Source organism: Coptis chinensis, chromosome 8 (assembly GCF_015680905.1).
Source record: "Coptis chinensis isolate HL-2020 chromosome 8, ASM1568090v1, whole genome shotgun sequence".
Taxonomy (NCBI): domain Eukaryota; kingdom Viridiplantae; phylum Streptophyta; class Magnoliopsida; order Ranunculales; family Ranunculaceae; genus Coptis; species Coptis chinensis.
Window position 1 is genome coordinate 19443155 of NC_141463.1, and position 16583 is coordinate 19459737.

Here is a 16583-nt window from a genome sequence, read left to right on the forward strand (position 1 = left end):
GTTGACCAGCGTCGTGGTCGATTCGATGGTGGAGGGTCGCTACGGGTGTATGTTGGGGGACCAAGATCCGGTTTTTGTGGGAGAAGAAAATAGAGGGGGGAACGCGTGGGTGCCCCGCGCGTGGGCTTTGTACCCGGATCTTGGGTTTTTGGGTCGGGTCAAAATTTTGGCCCAAGTACAAATGAATTACAGAAATTCCTCTTATGTCCCGAAAAGTTCCGAAATTTCAAACGTGGAAATTTGATTCGTTTCAACTCCGAATTTAACGGATGAGATATCAAAACGATCAGTATTAAAAATGCCATCCACTAGAATATGAAAAATCACATTCAAAACATCAATTTTTTTTTTTTTTTTTTTTTTTTTAACAATCTTTGGTTTTTATTTATTTATCCTTTATATACAAATGTACAAGTCGAGAAGAACGTGTCAACAACACCGGAAATCCAAATAAAACAACACATCACAAACAGAACTTAACTTCGAGGCAACTTTCATGTCGGCTCTGGCCAGGTGAACCCGATCCAAACCGGACCGTGGCTTTATCCTTTATGTTTTGGGGGCTAGGGTTTAGGGCGGTACCATCCTTGACCAATGTGCAATGGTCTAATAATAATATTACCCTTAGTACATATGGTATAGCCTCAAAACCGCCCGAAAACGATCACAGAAAACTGAATAGGGTTGGCACGGGGGAATCCATTGCCCGTCACGAACTATGAAATATCCGATGGTGCATATCACGACTCTCTTTGGGCACCATCTTTGGTGCTAATAACACAAAACGTGTATATACATGTTGAGTCTTTTAACGTCGGATCCTCAAGGCGAACGTGAGTCTTTTAACGTCGGATCCTCCGAGGCGAAGTGAGTCTTTTAACGCCGAGATCCTCAAGGCGAATGTGAGTCTTTTAACGTCGGATTCTCAAGGCGAATCCCAACCTCAGTTCAGAGCAACGGGGACGACGACGAAGTTTATCTGTTGAGCTGGTGTCGGACAATAATATACCTTATACCGCTCATCTCGGATAAAAGATCAAGACACAGACGAGAAAGAGTTTGATAGTTCATACACCACCCCATCCTTTTAAACCGCCGCTTTGAGCAAAAAGACTACTCGACCATTACCAATTCGAGATGGGTGAGATTTGGACCAAATGATGAGTTGGAGTTCGCGAGGAAGAGAATAGAAAGGGAAGAGAAAGAAGGAGTTGAAATTTTTGGTACCCATTGTTTTCCTGGAGGCACGTTTGCTCGATTATCGAGAGAAGACATTTATACTTTCGATTCACGAATTAGAGTTTTGTGGACTAAGGTTCCGGGGCTTTGCAACCACACACTCTAGGAATTTTAGAAAAAGAAAATAGAAGAGAGGGCCGGCTACCTTAATGGCATACTTTTCCTTGTTTAAATACATGGAAAGAAGTACACCAAATAATCTATTAGTCTGTAGAGGATCATTGAAGAGTCTCTTCGACATCTGGAGAGCGCTTGACTCATGATAATGTTTAAAGCGGCCATTTACTTGGAATTATTACCATCATTTACGTTTTCTTGCGAGATAGCCCCATAAGGGGTGACAAAGAGAGAAAGATGAAAGGACCCGGGACCATCGAGTTTTTAATTTTCCCCGAAAATGTGTAATCTTGAGTTGTACATCAAAACTTTTGACCGATTTTGAACTCTTTTCGCGATATGTGCTTGTCATGCACTCTTTTCATGTTGGCTTTATAGGATTTCGAGAGATCATAGGCATCACTCCGAATTTCCTCAAGCTCATTTAACTGCAATTTTCTCTTTTCGCCCGCCACGTTAGTGTTATAATTGAGGCTTTTGATGGCCCATAGGGCCGCGGTGCTCAAGTTAAACCGTGAGATGACAAGGTTTTCCAAAAACGAGGCGATCTGGAGACATCCCTATAGGTGTCTTAAAAGGCAGTTACAGAATGCCCACAAGGCATCAGATAATCGTAGAGACCAGTCTTTCCTAGATGGATTGACAGTTTTTTCCAAAATGGATTTTATTTCTCGATTAGAGACTTCTACTTGACCACTGGTTTGAGGATGATACGGAGTTGCCACTTTGTCGTGACTCCATATTTCTTTACTAATGATTCAAAATTTTATTGCAGAAATGTTTTCCCCATCACTAATTATAGCTTTTGGAACACCAAATCGAGAAAAATATTTTCTTTTACAAACAAAACTACCGTTTTATGATCGTTAGCCGCGACATGCCAATGCCTCGATCCATTTTGACACATAGTCAACTGCTACAAAGTATGTATAGGAAGCCATGAGAATTTGGAAATGGACCCGTGAAGTCGATGCCCCATACATCAAAGATTTCCACAATTAGAATGGGATTTAAGGGCATCATATTGCGTTGAGTAATGCGACCTAAATCCGCTGGCAACGATTGCATGCTTTGCAATGCTCATGTGTATCTCTAACAGTGTTGGCCAATAAAAACCACATTGTAGAACCTTGGCGCCGATTTTTCTTACCACTAAAATGACCACCACAAGATTGTTCATGGCAGAAGGATAACACATCGTTGTGTTCCCGTCGAGGAATCTGGCGGATTAGTTGGTGCTGAACAATACTTGAAGAGGTAGGGATCATCCCGAAATAGAATTTCCGCGATGGATAAAAACTTTTTCCGGTCATTCTGAGACCAAGATAAAGGAACTTCCTCGGTAACTAAGTAATTTACTATGTCGGTACCAAGGGGACGAAAAATAATAAGTACAAGTGTTCATCCGGAAAGGAATCCGCAGATAGGTTAAGTATCGATTCAACATCAACATCGACAAGTCTTGATAAATGGTGCGCAACCACATTTTAAGCTACCTTTTTATCTCTAATTTGAGTAAACTCTTGCAAAAGGAGAATCCATGGGATCAACCTTTGTTTTGCATCTTTTTCGCTAATAGATAGCGAAGTGCCGCGTCAAAATTTTGGCCCAAGTATAAAATGAATTACAGAAATTCCTCTTATGTCCCTAAAAGTTCAAATTTCAAACGCGGAAATTTGATTCGCTTCAACCTTAACCTCAATTTAACGGATGAGATATCAAAACGACAAGATTAAAATGCTATCTACTAGAATATGAAAATCACATTCAAACATCAATTTTTTTTTTTTTTAACAATCTTTGGTTTTATTTATTTATCCTTTATATACAAATGTACAAGTCGAAGAACGCGGTCAACAACACGAAATCCAAATAAAACAACACATCACAAAAAAGCCTTTAACTCGTGCAACTTTCATGTCGGCTCGGTGAACCTAATCCACCAGACCGCATCGCGGGCTTATCCTTTATGTTTTTGGGGGCCTGTGGTTTAGGACGGTATTTCATCCTGACCAATGCAATGGTCTAATAATAATATTACCCTTTAGTACATATGGTATAGCCTCAAACCGCCTCCAACAAATACATAGAAAACTGAATGGGGTCACCTTGGGAATCCATTGCCCGCATTTAACCATGAAATATCCGGAATGTGCATATCACTTACTTTTTCGCACCATGTCAGGTGCTAATAACACAAAACGTATATATACATGTTGAGTCTTTAACGCCGATCCTCAAGACTAACGCGGAGTCTTTTAACGCCGATCCTCAAGACGAAAGTGAGTCTTTAACGCCGATCCTCAAGACGAATGTGAGTCTTTTTAACGCCGATTCTCAAGACGGATCCCAACCCGTGGGAGCAACGGACGACGACGGGTTTATCCCCGCTGAAATGGGTGTCGATAATAATATACCTTTTATACCGCCATCTCTCGATAAAAGATCAAGACCTGACAGAAAGGAGTTTGATACCATACACCACCCCATCCTTTCGGGCCGCCGCTGAGCAAAAGTACTACGACCATTACCAATTCGAGATGGGTGAGATTTGGACCAAATGATGAGTTGGAGTCTCGCGAGAAGAGAATAGAAAAGGGAAGAGAAAGAAGGAGTTGAAATTTTGGTACCCATTGTTTTCCCGAGGCACGCTTTGCTCATTATCGTAAGACATTTATATTCGGCTCAATTAGAGTTTTTGTGGACTAAGGTTCCGCGCTTTGCAAACTAATTTAGGGAATTTTAGAAAAGAAAATAGAAGAGGGCCCGGCTACCACTAATGGCATACTTTTCCTTGTTTAAATACATGGAAAGAAGTACACCAATCTATTAGTCCGGTAGATCGATCATCGAGAAGAAGTCTCTTCGACATCCGGAGAGCGCAACTCATGATAATGTTTAAGGCCGCCATTTACTTGGAATTCGCTACCATCATTTACGTTTTTCACAAGAGATAGCCCCATAAGGGTGACAAGCAGACAAGAAAGGACCGCACTTCATCGAAGTTTTAATTTTCCCGGAAAAAAATGTGTAATCTGAAGTTGTACATCAAAACTTTTGACCGATTTTGAACTCTTTCGCAAATATGTGCTTGTCATGCACTCTTTTCATGTCGGGCTTTATAGGATTTCGAGATCATGCATCATCTCAATTTCCTCAAGCTCATTTAACCGCATTTTCTCTTTTTAAGCCAATGCTAGTGTTATTATAATCGAGGCTTTGATGGCCCATGGGGCACTGCGCTCCCGTTAAACCGCGATGACAAGGTTTTCCAAAAGCGCTTATACGAGACATCCCCATAGTGTCTTAAAAGTCGCTCCAGATGCCCACAAGGCATCGATAATCGTAGAGACCAGTCTTTCCTAGATGGATTGACAGTTTTTTCCAAAATGGATTTTATTTCTCGATTAGACTCTACTCAATTGACCACTGGTTTGAGGATGATACGGAATTTGTGCTGACTCCATTTCTTTTACTAATGATTCAAAAATTTTATTGCAGAAAATGTTTTCCCCATCACTAATTATAGCTTTTGGAACACCAAATCGAGAAAATATTTTCTTTTACAAACAAAACTACTGCTTTATGATCGTTAGCACGACACGCCAATGCCTCAATCCATTTGACACATAGTCAACCGCTACAAGTATGTATAGGAAGCCATGAGAATTTGAAATGGACCCATGAAGTCGGCGCCCCATACATCAAAGATTTCCACAATTAGAATGGGATTTAAGGGCATCATCAAGGCTGAAAGTAATGCCGACTAATCTGGCAACGACGATTGCATGCTTTGCAATGCTCATGTGTATCTCTAAACAGTGTCAGCCAATAAAACCACATTGTAGAACCTTGGGCCGCAGTTTCTTACCACTAAAATGACCACCACAAGATTGTTCATGGCGTAAGGATAACACATCGCTGTGTTCCCCTACCGAATGCAACGGCGATTAGTTGGTCCGAACAATACTTGAAGAGGTAGGGATCATCCCAGAAATAGAATTTCACAAAGGATAAAAACTTTTTCCTGGCATTACGGTGACCAAGATAAAGGAACTTCCTCGGTAACTAAGTAATTTACTATGTCAGCCGCATCAAGGGACGCAAAAATAGAGTACAAGTGTTCATCCGAAAGGAATCACGATAGGTTCGCGATCGTGATCAACATCAATCGGCCAAGTCTTGATAAATGGTCTCCGGGAACCACATTTTCGCTTACCTTTTTTATCTCTAATTTCGAGTAAACTCTTGCAAAAGGAGAATCCATCGGATCAACCTTTGTTTTGCATCTTTTTTCGCTAATAGATAACGGCGTCGCGATGGTCGGGCTGTAGACAATAGTTGAGAACCCACTAGGTAAGGGCTTAAACTTATCTAACGCTGTGATACAAAACTGAAACTTTCTCAGTGGTGGTATAGTTACGCTGAGCTTCATTAAGGGTTTTACTCGCATAGTAAATGACAACTTATTTATCTCTCGGCGCTACCCCTAGTACAGCTCCAATAGCATAGTCAGCTAAGGCCACACATTAATTCAAAAGGTTTAGACCAATCGTGGTCAATTATAGAGCCGTAGTTAATGCGGTTTTAATACCTCAAAGGCTTGTTTGCAACTGAAATTGAAATCAAAAGCCGCATCTTTAAGCAGGAGATTGGTTAAAGGTCTAGCAACCTTAGAGAAATCTTGAATAAATCTCCTATAGAAACCCTGCATGTCCTAAGAATGCCAATGTCTCGAACAGTTTTGGTATAGGAAGTGAAGCAATTTTTTCTATCTTAGCTTTGTCTACTTCGATTCCGGCCCTTTGAAACGATATGTCCTAAAACTATTCCTTTAGTAACCATGAAATTGCATTTTTCCCAATTAAGAACAAGGTTTTTCTCTTCACAACGCCAAAAGACCTTTTTCAAGATTTGATAAACAAATATCGAAGAATCTCCATAAATTGAGAAGTCGCCCATGAATACCTCCATAAACCGCTCAACCATATCAATTGAAAATATGAAGCATGCAGCTTGGAAAGTACCAGTGCATTGCAAAGGCCAAAAGGCATTCGCCTATATGCAAATGTTCCAAATGGATGGAACGTTGTTTTTCTTTTGATCGCCAGGATCTATGACTATCCTGAAAATAACCTGAATAACCATCAAGAAAACAAGAATAGGCATGACCGGGCTAAACGCTCGAAAGCATCCGGATCGATGAATGGAAGTGGAAAGTGATCCTACGAAAGTGATCGCATTAAGTTTGCGATAGTCAATGCATATTCGCCATTTTATCGATACGGAAATGAAATGCATTCATCTTTATCATTTCGCAAAATCAGAATGCCGATTTCTTTGAACTCACGCGGTACAAACATTCACCCAAACACTATCGAGATAGGTAAATAATACCCGCGATCTAGTAATTTTAACACTTCTTCTCGCATCTACATCTTTCATGGTAAGGTTTAGGCGACGATGTGGTTCACGCGACGCCTTAGCATTTTCTTCCGTGTACGCGATGGGTGCACACATTAGGTTCAATGCCTTTAATGTCATCGGTGGACCATCCACAGCGTAACGATGTTGTTGAATGACATTAATTAAACGAAGCTCGACATCCGCTTAATTGTGGAAGAAATAATAACCGGTGACGACCATCAGCATCAAGTCAGACGATTTTAATTCAAAGAAGTGGTTTTAATTCAGGGTGGGCGGAGGGTATTAAAGATTCTTGAGGAAGATCATCATCCATGTAGTAAATGATTGATGATCATCCGCTACTTTGACATCACCGGGCTAGGTCAAATAATGGTAATCGACTCTAATAACTCATTTTACTTGCGGTATAATCATCGCCCTCAAACTCGAGTCGCTAAAGGAAAGAAATCGGTACACTTCATCTTCGTGAAAAGAGTTTGTAAAATACTCTTTGCGGAATGTCACAACCCCGCTAACCTCACCATCAATGTCGCTCGAAGTTGTTTCATCAACTTGAACACATTCACCTCGACCGAAAAGATTTCCGGGACATGGTCATGGAACCATCTCGACAATTAATAAGAGCATTAGCAGTGGGCAAGGAACGGACGCCCTAAAATGATAGGAAAATGGAATCACAAGCAACTTCAGATCCAAAATAACAAAGTCTACGTGGATAGAAGAAATCTTGACTTTTACAAGGACGCTTTCCACAATTCCTTTGATACTTTATGGAACGATCCGCTAACCGTAGAGTCATGGTGGTAGGTTTGAGTTCATGAAGACCTAATTGTTTAAATAAATAATATGGAAGTAAGTTCACGCTTAGCTCCCAGGTCTAATAGCCAAGAAGGCCGTGTATTTGTCACCTAAGGTGCATGGAACCGCTGGTCGATCAGTATCCTTTGTATTTTACAATACCATTGTGTTCGTGATGGAGGGAAACCGCTCGGTGAGGAACGCTTTTGTCGGGAACATTAGTTCTCCTTTTGTGGTGCACATATCTTTTAGAAATTTTGCATGTTTTGGTAGTAATTTTAAGGCATCGAAAAAGGTAAGTTTATTGTTAAATTTTGAAAAGTCTCTAATTTCAAAAAATTGTCATCGTTTATTCTTTGCTAAGCGTATCGGAAATCCGCGTTAGTTAGGGCGGAATTTGGCAAAGGGGTCTACTTGCTTGTTTTCCTACATACATCTGGAGGTGTTGACTCATTGAATCTGGGAATCTTCCGTGAGGTTCATTATTAGAAATAGATTCCTTTGAACCCTCCCTTTTTGGTTGATTATTTGGCATAATGATCCGATTGTCGGCAGTTTTTCCAGATCGTAAAGTAGTGATTGCATGCACCTCACCTTGGTTGGGGTGCTTGTACCAGGGTATTGGTGAGTTCAAAGGTCGTGTTTGCCGGGTTTAGGGTTTGGAACCGCTTGCAGGCAGAAACACTTTCTCGACTTTTCTTTGCCAATTGTTTTAAGTGATTGTTGGATAGACGCTAAAATTTGAGATCGTTGGTTCATGTAAGCCGGGAAAGTCTCATTTGTCCTATCCGTAATGGTTGGCGCAGTTGTGCAACAGGTAGTAGTTCTCGATTATTGCTTAGAAGTTGTTGATTATAGTTGGGATTTGGATTACTGGAACAAGGTCTGGGTTGGTCCGATAATTAGCATTATTTTGAAATTGACCTTGTTGGTATTGTTGATTATTTCCTTGGCGGTATGGAATAAAATTATCGGTAGGTCGAATGGGTTGATTAGCTTAAACCGGGAGGAGCCCCCATTTGTTGGTTATTTTGACGCTGCCGAAAATTCGATGTTGTCTCCACGGTGCATCGGGAATGTTGAATGCACATGCCTCCTCCGCTTGTTGAGTAGGGAAGCATATAACAAGGGACAATATGCATCGATGATCGTGACTAAGACAAAGGACACAAGGAGTGGTGTCAACGCTCATGACCGGTTTTGGTAGTTGATCGCTTACTTGAACCGCAAGGGCATCTACTTTTTAGTTAGGGATTCTATCAAATTTTTTATTTCGGGATCGGGTTTTACCTCAAAAATAGATGTGGCTTTTGTAATAAAGATCCTTTGATGATCTAGATGGTTCGCTGTTACCCCAACAGTACCTTTTTTCGCTTTGTTTTTCAGAAAAGTATAAGCTTCAGTAGCTCCTTTGTCCATGAAGCAACCTCCGCTCATTATATCAAGAGTTTCTTTTTGATGATCGCATTGCACCATTAAAGAATGAATCGAACAAGGACACTTTTTCTAGTTGGTGGTGAGGACATTCTAACGTAAGATCGAGAAAAGCATGCTTACGCTTCCGTAAAGGATTCATGAGGATTTTGACCGGAAGAATTGAATTTTCTCAAGCATTTCGCTTGTTTTCTTCTCGAAAGTGTAAAACTGAAGCATGAAAGCTTGAACTAGTTTATTCCATGTGTCTATGGATTGTGATTGTTGTCCCCGCTAGCCGGATTGATGCTTTTTCCGCTAAAGTGAATGGAAACAAAATGAAGCAAGAGTTGTTCCTTAGACTGTTGGATGATGAAATGTTGTTGCCACTTGTTGAAGTTCACGAAGATGATTGTACGGTTTTTCGTGCTCCAACCCATGATATATTGGTAACAAACTGGAAACGCTTTGGTGGGATACGAAAATCACCGACAATGTCCTCAAGTTTGATCGCGGAAGAAGGTCCTTCCCCGTAATGCAAAGATAGAAGTCCGGTGAGGGCTTCTCTGGCTGGATGGAGGATCGTCGGCCATAATGACAGAAGTTGATGGCTGAAAGGATTGTGATCAAGGTAATTAGCGGAAGAAGAACAAATTTTATGTGAGAACTTACGAATTGCTTATCTTTTTTTTAAACGATAGGGTTTGTTCATTTCTTTAGTGGAACTGGTTTAATCTTTTCATGCAAGCATAATTAAACAATTAACTACGGAATTTATGAGGACTTGAATTTTAAGGAATTATTATCTTAAGCATTATCTTAAGCATTAGGGTTGAACAACATATGCCTAAAATTTTCATCTAACTTAACGATGAGGGAAGCTTGAGGAATACGCGGTGCATAAACCAAACGAGTGGAAGCTTAGTCACAAGAGAGATATGAGGGAGGATTTCCGTGCAAGCACGGTTCTAATTAAGTAACCTCAATCTTTCAAGTTTCCTAGACACCATTGGAATATGATTAAGATTTATGGAATTAAATTTATGCAAAGGTGGTATTAAATTAATTTTAATTTAATTTTATTTTTTTTTTTTTTTTTTTTTTTAAGATTTATGCAAGGTTTAAAATACAAACATACAAATACGATCTACTCATACAATACTAGGTGCAGAGCATGTGAAGATACTCTACTCATAATGATATAGCCATACCTAATAGGCAAGCTTGTGTCATCGATAAAATATTTCCATAATGCATGTGCAAATATACATCAAGAATAATGTGATATGTATCGCTTAATTTGTAAATCGATATTACGTGAAATGTATATCAACAAAGAATGGTGAATTTGAATCACTCATACGATCTAAATACCTTAGCATACCTAATACAAGATACATCAGCAGAATAGATGACAAAACTAAACATGCAAAGTATTATACCCAAACTAAAATACTTACTTTTGTATTGCATAATAAATCGATTTCGACAATACTCATTGAGATTGCGAATGTCCTATAGAGAGCGCTTTTACCCCGTAGGGGTTTAGAAACAACTTACCCAACTAAGATTTTAACCCTCGTTGGAATGTTCTCCTTTTCTTGACAAAATCGAATTTAATATACAATACCGTAATGATAATGAGAGAAATATCAAACATTTAACAAGCAACATTTATAATGAAAAGACATATACCCATGCAATACAATACCATTAATATGTAAATATACATTCATATGCAATTCATGTCCGTGTAATCGTGATATAAATATTTACCGCATATAATGAATTTGATTCATGCATAATTCGAGGCTAAAGCTTAAATAATAATCCATAAATTTTTCCTAATACTATATACATGGCATTCATGCAGAAAACATACTAATAATAATATAAATAAATTACAATAATACTGAAAAATTGAACCTCAGAGCTTCCCCGCATTTTCGCAAAAGAATTGAAAACTAACGCTTCGACCAATAACGCGATTAATCCCAAAGGAATATTGAATGTTTCAGGTATGTACAAAATATTTAGGCCTGAAATGGATCAAGGTGGAGCAGGAGATGCCAAAAATGGCGAAGATGAGCAAAGATAAAAGAAAATTGATCATGGACGCTGGTCCCACTCACAAGACGCTTAATACACACCCAAGACGCTGGTCAAATAATCCACAAAGTGAGTTCAATTTTTCTCGTGTCTTATAATTTGCTGAAATGATGTTTCCCGGTCTAACTTTTGGTACCGAAAGTGGAACCAAAATTTTTTGGATTACGTGTCAATCATGAGGGCAAAAATACTAAAAAAATGAAGAAAAAACGAATACCTAACTAGAAGGAAAGAAAGAAAGAGAATGGGGGTTCCCCTTGATGCAACTTTCGCTTTGTAGCCCAAGTTCTATTGCTTTAGAACAAAGCGGCCGCATTTGATATTAGCTTTTACTTACCACTTAGAGTTTAGAACTCTAAATTGAAGCAAAAGAAATCAAGGTTCCTTACTCACGATCTTCGCTGAAAGAGTTAGAATAAGGATTCGACTACCTAAAGTATAGAACAACTACAAATTGGATGTTACAATAAGGAACTAAGGAGTAAGGGTCTATTATAAATGTTAGATTTTTATCATTCCTACTTAAACATTAAGAAAACATTAAGTTGAAAACATGCACTTGATACTAAAAAATAGAAATTTGGAAGAGAAGTTGAGAGTTAATCCTCCTCATGTGAGCTACCATTAGTGTTGATTTGAAATAGGTTTTATTCTTCCTAAACTCATAGACAAGTCCCTAACGGAAAAATATAATTGATCCCTAGCATGCATGGCTCACTTAAGAGCTCATACATGCTAGCAAGTGAAACCAAACAATGACTTATCTCTAAGCTCATTGTTTGATTTCTAACTAGACACTACACCAACTATCATTTTGGGATAGGATGTAGTGTTAGTTGTTTATCCTAAAAACCTACCAAACTCACAACCAATGTTTTTCCCTCACATGAGTTGGATTAACTCCCCAAAAGGGAAGTTAGCTCATGATCCTTGGGACAAGGACTTATGAACTACTAAAAACTCAAAAGAGAAAGAGAGAGAGAGAGAGAGAGAGAGAGAGAGAAGAAAATCCACAACCAAACTCACTTCTATTATTTCTTAGAAGAACTAGAAGAACAAGTGTTCCTCCATTAAAACTATTACAAGTTTTTTTGCAAATAAAATAAAACTAACTTCTCATTTTCACTAAGGAACTAAAATAATGCCATGTGAGGAAAATAAGTCAAGGGAGTAAATGGAGTATCCCCCACCTTTGTCTAATTTCTTCTCCATTTGAGAGAAATCTCATTTCCTCCCACGTGAATTATCAAACCACATTGATTCATTTTTATCTACCACATTAAAACAAAGTGACACCTTGCCTTTTTTTCACTATTAACACCTAATCTAATTTATTACATGCAAGGTGTCAACTTTGCACCAATAATTTGTTATCTTTGTCTTGACATGCTCCATGATTGATGACTCATCCAATCTTGTGGCCCCTCATAGTGGTCCATTTGTAGTCCAGATGGCACCGTATTTTGGGGCAGTTTTACAACTTCCTTATGGCAGTAGAGTTCATCGCCTGATTGTCCGAGCAATTTCTCTTTGTCGATTCGAGTCCCTGGTTCGAGAAATAGGAGCTTTGAAAGTTTGATGCTTCAACGCGGATTTGGAGAATTCATATATACTGCCCTCGTGGCTTTATTTCAGTTTAACCAATATTTCCATGTTTACCGCAAAATACCGCAAAAGTAGGAAAACATATTTATTTCATGATTATTAAACACATAATGAACCAAATTTATATGTCTCAATGGGGTTTCATAATACACTTTTGGGTGCTTATCACCAGCAACAAGGCCATCTTAGAAAATTTGAAGAAAAATATTGAAAGGAACAAGAGCCAATGGCCAAATCAGTTGGAGAACATTTTGTAGGCTCATCGCACCACAGCTCGGTCAAGTACAGGCGAATCTCCATTCTCCTTGTGTTATGGTACGGAAGCCGTCATTCCCACCGAACTGACAGTCACTACGACTCGGTCCGAGCTCGTCGAGACGGGACACAATGATTCTGTTTTAGCACGAGAGGTCGATTTACAAGAAGAACGGCGTGACTTAGCCGCCATCAGAGTCGCATCCTATCAGCAAACTCTGAAGAACTCCTACAATAAACGTGTGCATCCTCAATCTTTCCAGCCTGGCGATCTAGTGCTAAAAAAGACGCAAGACGACTCCAAATTAGCCCCTACATGGGAAGGCCCATACATCGTAGAACGCGCTGTAAGCAACGGAGCATACTGGATAAAAACCCAAGAGGGGAAATCGTTACCTCGCCCTTGGAATACTTATCTGCTGAAAAGATTTTATCAATAAAACCATTGTTGTTGTATATTCCGTTTTTCATTTAGTGTAAGTTCAATGTTAAATTTCTTATGTTACCTATTACAAGGTACTCCATTTACTTGCATCAAAAAGTCATACAGTTCGCAGATCGGGCTAACCTACCAGTCCACTTACACGATCCAACACGCCGAGCCATACGCTTATCACAAACGAGAACGCCTCCGGTGGAGCGCATAGCGACTCTCTGAGCTTACAGGCTCCACAGCCTCTCCAATTTTGTCAAGTCGAGGACCTATATTTCTAGGATCGACCAAACGAGAACGCCTCTCGTGAGCGCACAACTCTTCCTCGAGCTTACAGGCTCCACAAAATTCTCAATTCTTGTCAAGTCGATGACCTATATTTCTAGGATAGACCAAACGAGAACGCTCTCCGTGAGCAGACAGCTCTCTGGAGCTTACAGGCTCCACAGCCTCTCCAATTCTTGTCAAGTCGAGGACCTATATTTCTAGGATCGACCAAACGAGAACGCCTCCGCGGAGCGCATGTCTCTGGAGCTTGCAGGCTCTACAGCCTCCCCGAACCTCGTTCGTCGAAGAACCTATACTCCTAGAGTCGACCATACGAGAACGTTCTCCATGAGCGTCACGCTTCTATAAGCCCACACGCTTTGCCTGAACAGAGCATTCCTTTGAGTTTTACTTCTAAGCTCAGAGCAATGCACTTAGTGGAGAACTACTCTTAATTCTAGACTCATATTATCTAGAATACTCCTAACATTTCTTCTCTTATAACATGCTAAACAAGGAAGAAAGCGCTAATCACAGGCAAATCATGTTTCTAATCTAAGTCTCAAGCTCCTCAGTTATTTCAAGCCACATGCATAATAAGCAGGATGCTAGCTACAAACAATTAAGCAGAAACATGCATTCTGAGCACAATCCGTAGCAATACTTGACCACAGCCACAACAATTAGATCCACCGATCTGCTGGAATTACCTAGGAAATCCAGATCGGTGTCTATTACAAATTTAACAAAGCATCGAACTGCCACTTCCGTGGAAACCAGTTCTCTATACCAAAATAGCGAACTGCTCAGGCAAGCCTGAAGACACAGCTCTATTGTTAACTCTCATATAAGATAGGAGAATGTAAACAACACTTACAATGTTTCGCTGAAATGGACAAAGGTAGATCGCATCATCAAATATCAGTCAAGACATGCTTATCTTCTGGGGCCGCTACCGGTAGAAGCGGTGTGCAGCAGATCTCAAAGATCACGCCGCGATACCTTGTCCCTCGTTCCTCGCTGCAGTCGCTTTTTAGTATGCCATACTTCGGCCCGTGAGGCGGCATATGCGACACAGGCCTTGGTATACGCCTCCTCTTGTCAGCCCCCCACGCAGCTCGCATACACCCCAGCTCGACGTGAGGATTATCATCAGTCTCAGTGTTTTGCACAACATCTTTTAGTTTATCATACCCTGCAAGAAACTGCACGAACGAAGTTAAAGAGCCAGATTGCCCTGGAAACAGACACAACAAATTAGCGTGTCAGGAACTCACCAAACAAGCGGCCATATCCATCGTCCCCAACAGCGTTTCCATGTCCTCATCTTTCACCTCTGCCTTGTCACCATCCAACAAGATCCCCTTCAGAACACTAGTCGCTATGGGTGCCGAGTGGAAGCTACAGTCCAAGCATTTCACCATACGCTTCTTCCCCGTCTTCCCCAAGTAGTAGAATTCGCTCCCCACATCCCCACATCGCAAGGACGAACTTTCACCAGCGACTTGGCGACCTTGCCTCAGGTCGCTACGCTCTGCAGCATGATGAGCAGTTTCACCTACCTGCTGTGGCGACCTAAACACAATGCCACCAGCCGGACGACTAACTCTCCTAAGTCGCTTGTTGCTTTTGGCTCCTACAGAAACAGCCTTCCTCTTACAACGATCACCATGCACATGAGGATCGAACTCCATCTCCTCTATTATCAGAGGCGACATCTCCCTCATACTCCCTTCTCCTCTCACATATGGGCGACACCTTACCATGGTCAAACCTATGAACAGAGATACTATTGCATGAGCTAAAGTTATACACCAAATCCTTCTCAACGGAGTAGCATTCACAAATGAAAATAAACGTACCTGTAGAAGTAGCGACGAAGGCAGTGCACAGCGATAGGGCAGAGAAAAGCTAAGACAAGAAGCCAAGCAAATACCTTTTGGTATTCTACGAACAGTTTAGTTAATATGAAACGTCTTTTCCCTAAGCGCGTCATAATTACCTTGAGACGCCAAACGCCATCTGCCCGCCATCATTATGTTCCTTGAACCGCTCGTTTTCCTACACGTGTCACGCACATGAGGGAATACTGCCATTTGCGGCACTGAACACAACACAATTCATCTTGCTTTATGTCCGAGAGCCCAGCGATCTGGTGGCATCATTACGAGCGACACCAAACAACTAAAGACAAGTTAACGACAGGATGCTCATACAAGCTTACTGGTCATTTGCAGGGCAGTTATCACCACAGTACAACCGCTATGCATAGTTATAGCAATATCATCATTCGTAAACACAATTAAGCAAGCGACACACACACAGTTGGGAAACAAACAACAAGCATAGCATATAAGCAAACAACGACCTGCTCCAACAGACCTGAACCACCGTTCGTTCTTTAGCCGAGTTGCTGAGACTACTCAGGAAATCCAACCCGGCTAAACAATATTCGTCATCACATGGTTACCCCAAACTAGTACGGGATACCAGCTCGTTCAAAGTAATAGCACATAAACGCAAGAAAGACGAATCGCCTGTGTTACCCTGTGAAACCAAATTTATTGTATCACAGCTTATAAGCTGACAGCATAACAAAACAAACTTACAACTCGCCATCTCTAGGCATAACAGTTAACTCTCCAGGCACGAGCGACTCATCAATTTCAGCATCCCTCCCATCCACCACAACAGACACTCCATCCAAGTTCAAACTCATGAGCACATCGACGCAGGCGGCTTCTGGCCATGGTATCACGGCCTGGCATGACCATCGGAGAAGCAAGAACGCCACCAACATCTCCTTCCACTGTTCCATCGAGGTAATGACATCCAAATATGCTTGCTCCTCCTTCAGAGCCTTATAGTCCACTTCTAGCTCAACAAAGTCAGCATCCAGGTCATCATAGGCCTTTGTAGC